Source organism: Gigantopelta aegis, chromosome 7 (genome assembly GCF_016097555.1).
Source record: "Gigantopelta aegis isolate Gae_Host chromosome 7, Gae_host_genome, whole genome shotgun sequence".
NCBI lineage: Eukaryota > Metazoa > Mollusca > Gastropoda > Neomphalida > Peltospiridae > Gigantopelta > Gigantopelta aegis.
In genome coordinates, this window is record NC_054705.1 from 20483445 (window position 1) to 20493444 (window position 10000).

The 10000-nt window shown below is 40.0% G+C and overlaps 1 protein-coding gene across 1 annotated transcript in view; it reads left to right on the forward strand.

The window, feature by feature from the left end:
* The window catches only part of LOC121377719 (glutaminase kidney isoform, mitochondrial-like), a 52237-nt gene that overhangs the window by 695 nt on the left and 41542 nt on the right, over positions 1 to 10000 (forward strand). The gene's annotated exons all lie outside the window — the stretch shown is intronic.

Genomic DNA, 10000 nt, shown 5'->3' on the forward strand with positions numbered 1-10000 from the left:
CAACCCACCCATCCATCCTTCCACATAACCATCCTCCCTACAATCCATCCATTCATCCTCCCACCCATTCACCCATCCATCCTTCCACATAACCATCCTCCCAACAATCCATCCATTCATCCTCCCACCCATTCACCCATCCATCCTTCCACGTAACCATCCTCCCTACAATCCATCCATTCATCCTCCCACCCATTCACCCCATCCATCCTTCCACATCCCATCCTCCCCACAATCACCATCCATTCTCCTCCCACCCATTAACCCATCCATCCTTCCACGTAACCATCCTCCCTACAATCCATCCATTCATCCTCCCACCCATTCCTCCATCCATCTCTCCACCTATCCATCCTCCCTACAATCCATCCATTCATCTTCCCACCCATTCACCCACACATCCTTCCACATAACCATCCTTCCACATAACCATCCTTCCACGTAACCATCCTCCCTTCAGTCCATCCATTCATCCTCCCACCTATTCACCCATCCATCCTTCCATGTAACCATCCTACAATCCATCCATTCATCCTCCCACCCATTCACCCACCCATCCATCCTTCCACATAACCATCCTCCCTACAATCCATCCATTCATACTCCCACCCATTCACCCATCCATCCTTCCACTTAATCATCCTCCCTTCAATCCATCCATTCATCTTCCCACCCATTCACCCATCCATCCTTCCATGTAACCATCCTTCCTTCAATCCATACATTCATCTTTCCACTCATTCACCCATCCATCCTTCCACGTAACCATCCTCCCTATAATCCATCCATTCATCTTCCCACCCATTCACCCATCCATCCTTCCACATAACCATCCTATCTTCAATCCATCCATTCATTCGTTCATTCACTCACCTATTTTATCATACACCCATCAATTCATTCATCCACCCATCAATTCATTTATCCACCCATCAATTCATTCATCCACCCATCTGTTCATCCATCCTTTCATACATTATACACCAATAAGTCCATCCATCCAAAACCATCAAACACCATTTATTAAAGTATCCATCCATCTATTTATGGCTGTCCTTTATTCATCCTTCTGCTACGTCCATCTGTCCATCCAACTGTGAATTCTTCCATCCATCCATTCATCCATCCATAAGTCCATTGATTCACCCCATTTATCCACCCATCCATCCATCTGTCCATTCATCCATCCATCCATCCATCCATCCATCCATCCTTCCATCAATCCATTCATCCTTCAATCCATCCATCCATCCATCCATCCATCCATCCATGCAACCATGCATCCATCTATCCATCCGTCCATCCACCCAATATCCCAATATCCCACCCACCCCTCCTTCCCTCCCTCCATTTCTCCTTCCATTCCTCCCTCCCTCCCTCCAACCAACTATCTAACTTTTAATCCATCCATCCATCACGCTTGACACCAATTGTTGTTTTCCTTTGATAGATCACCCACAGTGACCATTCCTCCCTCCATCCATCCATCCATCCATTCATCCATCCATCCATCCGTTCACTCACCAAAAGAACTACTCACCCATCCAAAAATACACCAATCCCTTCCTCCATACCTCCATCATTCCCCCCTCCCCCCTCCCTCCCTCCCTCCCTCCCTCCCTCCATCTGTCCTCCCATCCATCTATTCATCCATCCACCCAAACCCACCCATACAAATCCCACCCACCCAATACCCACCCTAACCCAAACTCACCCACCAACCCACTCACCCACCCAACAACCCATCCATTCATCCATCCATCCACTCATCCATCTACCCATCCATCTACCCATCCATCTATCCACTCGTCCATCCATCCGTCCGTCCGTCCGTTCATCCGTCCATCCATCCATCCATCCATCTCTATTCATTCATCCACCCATTCATCCATCCATCTGTCCATCCATCTATCCATCCTTCTGTCCACCCAATCATCCATCCATCCTTCTGTCCATCCATCCATCCATCCATCCTTCTGTCCATCCATCCATTCATCCTTCTGTCCATCCATCCATCCATCCATCCATCCACAACTTATTGTAAGAATGGCTAAGATATTCTAGAAACTATTACATGAAAAATGAAAGCTGCTGAATTTGTTTACCCTTTTAGGGTTATTTCATTTGTATCTCTGGTATAAACATTTATTGTGTTTTTATGAGGCTTATATCTATATTAGTATAGACACACCACACGTGGGTGAATACATTTGTCTGTGGTTTATTCAGTGGTAGTCCGATATCCCTTTGTAAAGCCATGGTGTTCCTGTTCTTAATGGAGGCCATGAACAATTAATTCCTTAATTAATTAATAATTAATAATTATTAATTAATTAATTAATTAAATAATTCATTTATTCAATAATTTTTCAATCAGTCCATCATTTATTCATTCAGCTAGTAAGTCAGTCAGTCAGTCAATCCATCATCATTCATTCATTTATTCATTCAGCTAGTAAGTCAGTCAGTCAGTCAATCCATCATCATTCAATCATTTATTCATTCATTCATTTATTCATTCATTCATTTATTCATTCATTTATTCATCCATCCATCCATCCATCCATCCATCCATCCACCCATCCATCCATCCATCCATCCATCATGCTTGCATGCATGCATTCAATCATTTCAGTGGCGTAGGAAGATGCCAAAAAGTGGGGGACATACTTTTATATTTATACATTTTACACTATTATAAAGCAAATATAAAGCAAAATATCTACTTATGTCAGTCCACCATTCATTCATTCATTCATGCTTTCATTCATTTATTCATTCATTCATCCATGCTTTCATTCATTCATTCTTTCTGTCAGTCAGTCGGTTTTATTGACAGACTGACTCACTGACTGACATACAAATGTACTTAATGCACACACAGACAAAAAACACAAACACAAACACAAACACAATACACAAACACAAACACACAAACTAGCAAAGACACAAACTCATTATTTGTAAGATGTATATGTAATTGATCTACCTTTCACATCTTACATTATTGCATTCCTACCACTTAATATTTAAACTTTTTAACACCGAATAGCCTTCAGTTACCAACCTGTCTTAAAATAATGCATAATAAATCTCTAACTATCCCATCATAAGCTGGCATGAATGAATGGCAGGCTACATCACTGATATGTATACACTGGCCAAAATTAATATTTGTTTGTTTACCAGGCAAAGCCATGTCTGTGGAATTTGTTCACCTCTTGGTGAAGTGACCCTGACAACTAGCCAGGTCTCTGTCACTGGTGTCCATGTCACTGATCAGATTACAGTCTAATCGGCAGTGATTGACATGATGATTACCTTGGAGACTCTTGGGTTAACTGGGAAGAACTCATTATTGGTATAAACATGTATCTTGTATTTCATTTAAAGATGATGATGATGATATGGTGAATTTCATTTTAACTTATTTTTGTGTTTATATCCAATTACGGTTCAAGCACACTGGGCTGTGTCCTGGGCACACTAGCTGTGCTGTCTGTTCAGGACAGTGGGTTAGTTGTTAGTTGGTTAGAGGTTAGTGAGAGGGAAGAGGTTGTAGTGGCCTTACACCTACCCATTGAGCTCTTAAGAACTCGCTCTGGGTGGAAGCCGGTACCGGGCTGTGAACCCTGTACCCACCATTTTAAAATTATGATGATAATGATCAATCAATCAATCAGTCAATCAATCAATCAACCGTTTGATTCATACTTACAGCCTCTGAAGGTTCAAGCACAGCTGTCTTGGGCACATACTTTGAGATTCCACGGTGATGATAAATGTAGTGCTAATGGGTTTTTATCAGATGATAATGATGCTATGGTGAAAACTCATTAGCACTACATATACTGTATTTCATTTTAAAATTGTGATGATGATGATGATGATGACGATTTAGTGAAAACTCATTAGCACTACATATACTGTATTTCATTTTAAAATTGTGATGATGATGATGATGATGACGATTTAGTGAAAACTCATTAGCACTACATATACTGTATTTCATTTTAAAATTGTGATGATGATGATGATGATGACGATTTAGTGAAAACTCATTAGCACTACATATACTGTATTTCATTTTAAAATTGTGATGATGATGATGATGATGACGATTTAGTGAAAACTCATTAGCACTACATATACTGTATTTCATTTTAAAATTGTGATGATGATGATGATGATGACGATTTAGTGAAAACTCATTAGCACTACATATACTGTATTTCATTTTAAAATTGTGATGATGATGATGATGATGACGATTAGTGAAAACTCATATCACTGCATATACTGTATTTCATTTTAAAATTGTGATGATGATGATGATGGATGACGATTTAGTGAAAACTCATTAGCACTACATATACTGTATTTCATTTTAAAATTGTGATGATGATGATGAATGATGACGATTTAAGTGAAAACTCATTAGCACTACATACTGTATTTCATTTAAAATTGTGATGATGATGATGATGATGACGATTTAGTGAAAACTCATTAGCACTACATATACTGTATTTCATTTTAAAATTGTGATGATGATGATGATGATGACGATTTAGTGAAAACTCATTAGCACTACATATACTGTATTTCATTTTAAAATTGTGATGATGATGATGATGATGACGATTTAGTGAAAACTCATTAGCACTACATATACTGTATTTCATTTTAAAATTGTGATGATGATGATGATGATGACGATTTAGTGAAAACTCATTAGCACTACATATACTGTATTTCATTTTAAAATTGTGATGATGATGATGATGATGACGATTTAGTGAAAACTCATTATCACTGCATATGTTGTACTTCATTTAAAAATGATGATGATGATGTTGATTATGATGATGATGATGATGTTGATGATGATGATTGTTTTTGTTTGTTTGTTTGTTTTGTTTAATGAAACCACTAGAGCACATTGATTTAATAATCATCAGCTATTGGATGCCAAACATCTGGTATTTTGACATATACTGTAGATCCTGAAATTAATTCGTCCCTAAATTAATGCGTGTGATAGTGGGCAGACTAAAATGTGACATGAAGTTAATGCGAGTGGCCTCCCTTTTGAAATATTACTTTTCTAACAACATATGTCTGTGTACTTTTTGGTTAAATCCAAGTTAAAGGTCTCTTCAATGAGTTCAACTAACTAACATGTCTGTGTACACATCGATTACCCTGTTTAGTCCCTTGTGTTTTTGGTGAGATCAACTCAAAGCATATGTTTTTAGCAATCATTTACATAATGTGTACAATGTATATTCAACTAAATCTGGTTAAACATATATGTACTATTACAACTGTACTTTATCTGTAAATGGTGATTTCAAAATCATAATGAAAAACCAATTCACCCAGTGGTATGCCGATAATGTGATGATGATGATGATGATGATATTGATGATGATGATGATGTTGATGATAGTGTTGATTATATTGATGATGTTGATGATGGTGGTGGTGGTGGTGATGATGATGATGATGATGATGATGATGATGTGGTGAAAACTATATGAAATAATATATAGTGTGAGGTGTTACATTCCACTTTACATTGTAGTGGGACATAGAACATTGACGTGAACCAAGACATTTGGAATATTATGGTTACTAATAGAAGTACAGCTGGGGTGGATCCAGCTTTTCTGATAGGGGGGGGGGGGGGGGGGGTCCAAGACAAAAAGGGCACCATAACATTATGAAAAGGCACTATTGAAAAATTACACATGGTTCACATGGACCATAATATAATAGTGCTACAACAGGGACTCTGGCACATGTATTCTACAGTGTTCTATACATTGAAAGAATAAATAAATTTGTAAAAAAAAAACCTAAAAATCACCTTGGACACCCCCCCCCCCCCCCCCCCCCCCCCCCCCCCCCAGATCTGCCCCAGTACAGTAAAACCTGTATAAACCGGATCATGCTAGGCACCTGATATTTATCTGATTTAGACAGGATCCACTGTGTAAAGGGTCATATTTTACAATTTAGAAAAGTTTGGACCATGAAACTTGGCCGGTTTTGACAGGATTCCGATTAGTTCATTAGTTAATTTTTGTACATGTATCTGTCTACCAGCCTACCGGCCTCAGTGGCGTCGTGGTTAGGCCATCGATCTACAGGCTGGTAGGTACTGGGTTCGGATCCCAGTCGAGGCATGGGATTTTTAAATCAGATACCAACTCCAAACCCTGAGTGAGTGCTCCGCATGGCTCAACGGGTAGGTGTAAACCACTTGCACCAACCAGTGATCCATAACTGGTTCAACAAAGGCCATGGTTTGTGCTATCCTGCCTGTGGGAAGTGCAAATAAAAGATCCCTTGCTGCCTGTCGTAAAAAGAGTAGCCTATGTGGCGACAGCGGGTTTCCTCTAAAAAAACAGTGTCAGAATGACCATATGTTTGACGTCCAATAGCCGATGATAAGATAAAAAATCAATGTGCTCTAGTGGCGTCGTTAAATAAAACAAACTTTACTTTTTTTTACTGTCTACCAGCCAGCCAATCTGTTCATCCATTTATTTGTACCCAACTGCCTGCCCATCCATCAATCCATCCATCCACCCACCCATCCTTCCACCCAAACATCCTTCCACCCAAACATCCATCCATCCACCCACCCACCCTTCCATCCATCCACCCACCCACCCACCCATCCATCCATCTACCATCCATCCATCCATCCAGCCACCCACCCATCCATCCATCCATCCATCCATCCATCCATCCATCCATTCATCCATCCGTCAATCAATCCATGAGTTCATTACCCATCCATCCATCCATGCATTCATTCATCCATCCATTTAACCATCCATCCATCCATCCATCTGTCCTTCTGTCCATCCATCCAACCACCTATCCATCCGTCTGTTCATCCGTCCGTCCATCCATTTATCCATCCATCCATCCACCCGTCCATCCATCCGCCCGTCCATCCATTCGCCCGTCCATCCATCCATTCATCCATCCATTCATCTGTCATGCATTTATTAATGTGTTAAATGTCCATTTATATATTCATCTATTTCATATCCATGCGTCCAGCTATTTATATTTGTTCATCTGTCTATCTATCTGTTCACCAGTCCATCAATCCTAGCTCAGTCCATCCATGCATCCATGCATGCATCCATGCATGCATCCATCCATCCATCCATCCATCCATCCATCCATCCATCCATCCATCCATCCATCCATCCATCCATCCATCCATCCATCCACCCTCCCATCCATCCATCCACCATCCATCCCCCAATCTATCAATCCATCTGCCTATCCACCCATTCTTCCATCCATCCATCCATCCATCAGTCCATTAATCCATAACTCTATCTCTCTGTCTGTCTGTCTGTCTTCCTATACACTCTATTTCTCACAAAATAGTTAACACTCTTTCTTTCTTTCCTTCAGTCTTCGTTTTACCCAAGTGAAAGTCAGTTTATCCCGCAAACATCGATTCCCACATGTGATACACTTTCTAACTAACTCTATTCATCATCTCATCACCATTATAACAACAACAACAACAACAACAAGATGTTACAAAACACAAGATGACAACAACCAATAAAGATCCACGGATCAGAGAAATCTGACCCATGACCAGCTGAGGGAACCAATTTGCCCATTGATGGCTGAAGTGGAGGACCCAGCCATATCAAGGTCATAGTATCAGTAGTGGCTGTCCCAAGGCTGATAGAAACACTGCTGGCTTTAGTGTAGGAATTTTGTGGATATTCAGAGGGATTGTTATTTTCTCTCTATATCTCTACAGTTGTTTTAGTGTATGAATTCTATGGATATTCAGAGCAATTGCTATTTTCTTTCTCTCTCTCTCTAGCTGTTAAAGGGTAGGAATCCAGTGGATATTAGCAGTTTGAGGACTTTTTTTCTTTCAATCTACAGTTGTTTTAGTGTATGAATTCTGTGGATATACAGAGGGCTTGTTTTTCTCTCTATAGCTGTTTTAGTGCAGTGAATTCTCGAGTGCTTGATATTAATAGTCAGAGGGCTTGGGTTTTCTCTCTAGCGGTTTAGTGCGGACTTCCTGATATTTCATAGTCAGAGGGCAGTTTTTCGCTCTATAGCTTGTTTAGTGAATTATTAGTAAAGTCAGAGGTCTTTGTTTTTCTCTCTATAGCTGTTTTAGTGCAGGAATTCAGTGATAGTAATAGTCAGAGGGCTTGATTTTTTCTCTCTATCTCCTGTTTTTAGTGCCCGGAATTCAGTGCTCTAATAGTCGAGGGCTTGTTTTTCTCTCTCTATAGCTGTTTTAGTGCAGGAATTCAGTGTATTAATAGTCCGGGGCTTGTTTTTCTCTCTATAGCTGTTTTTTGTGCAGAATTAGTGATATTAATTTCAGCTCTCTGGGTTTTTCTCTCTATCTCTCTAGCTGTTTAGTGTCTCGCCGTCAGAAGACTCTCTCTCTCTGCGTCTCCGTCTCCGTCTCCTCTCTCTCTCTCTCCTCTCTCTCTCTTCTCTTCCTCTCTCTCTCTCTCTCCTCCTCTCTCTCTCGTCCTCTCTCTCGTCTCTCTCTCGGTCTCTCTCTCTCTCTCTAGCTGTTTTAGTGTAGATTCTCTGTGGATATCTCAGATGCGCTTTTCTTTTCTCTCCTCTCTCTCTCTCCTCTCTCTCCTCCCTCCCCCCCTCTCCTCTCCTCTCTCTTCTCTCTCTCTCTCGCTCTCTCTCCTCTCCTCTCCTCTCTCTCTCTCTCCTCTCTCTCTCTAGCTGTTTCAGTGTAGGAATTCTGTGAATATTCAGAGGTGGGTTTTTTTTTCTTTCTCTCTCGATATCGGTTTTTGTGTAGGAATCCAGTGATATTAGTAGTCTGAAAGCTTTGGCAATTTTTTCTCTGACAGAATGAACACATCAGTGTTAAAAATGGACTCTGATAACAAACCGTTTACAAGGTAAGATTTAATACATGAAGCTACTCACCACTAAAAATGTCACATAAATGATTTTGTGTAAACGTTTGTAGATTGGGTTTAGATCGTTTTTGTTGCAAACCTTTTACGTTATAAAATTTAATAACTCTCCACCACTACCAATGCCATATAAATAATTTGGTTTAAAAACTTGCAAATTGGATATAGAATGTTTCTTTTGTTATTTGATAATGCTTATGGATTGTTTTGTAGATTGCTAACAAACAGTTAATTCCTCCCCACCTCCACATAAACTGATTTTGTGAGGATAGTTTGTTTTGTTTAACGACACCATTAGAGCACATTGATTTATTAATTGGATGTTAAGGGGCTGTCCATAGTTTTCAACATTTTCACAAGTGTACAAAGAGTACACTTTTGACCCCCCTCCCCCCCAAAAGTGTACATCCCCAAAATGAAAAATGTTGATCGACATTTTTCACTTTCAAAATAAGTGTATATGGTAATTCTGACATATTATAGTCTTAGAGAGTATGCAGTGGCATATGAAGGTGCCAAAAATGGGGGGGGGGGGGGGGGGGGTGTGGCAAAGTTTTATATTTACACACTTTTACACTAATATAAAGCAAATATAAAGCAAAATATCTGAAAAGGGGAGGGGCACATGCCCCACTTGCCCCCCCCCCCCACCGCTTCCTACACCAGTGGTATGTTTTTTGAGGTTTTTGAGAACTAGAGATACATCATTTAAAGATGATGATGATGATGATGATGATGATGAATATTATGTTGACAATGATGATGATTGTGTTTGTTTATTTGTGGGGGTTTTTAATGACTCCACTTGAACACATTAATTTATTAATCATCAGCTATTGGATGTCAAACATTTGGTATTTTGAAAGGAAAACCTGCTACATTGTTTTCAGTAGTAGCAAGGGATCTTTTATATGCGCCATCCCACAGACAGGATAACACATACCACGGCCTTTGATATACCAGTTGTGGTGCACTGGCTGGAACAAGAAATAGCCCAATGGGCCCACCAATGGGGATTGAACCTAGACTGACTGCGC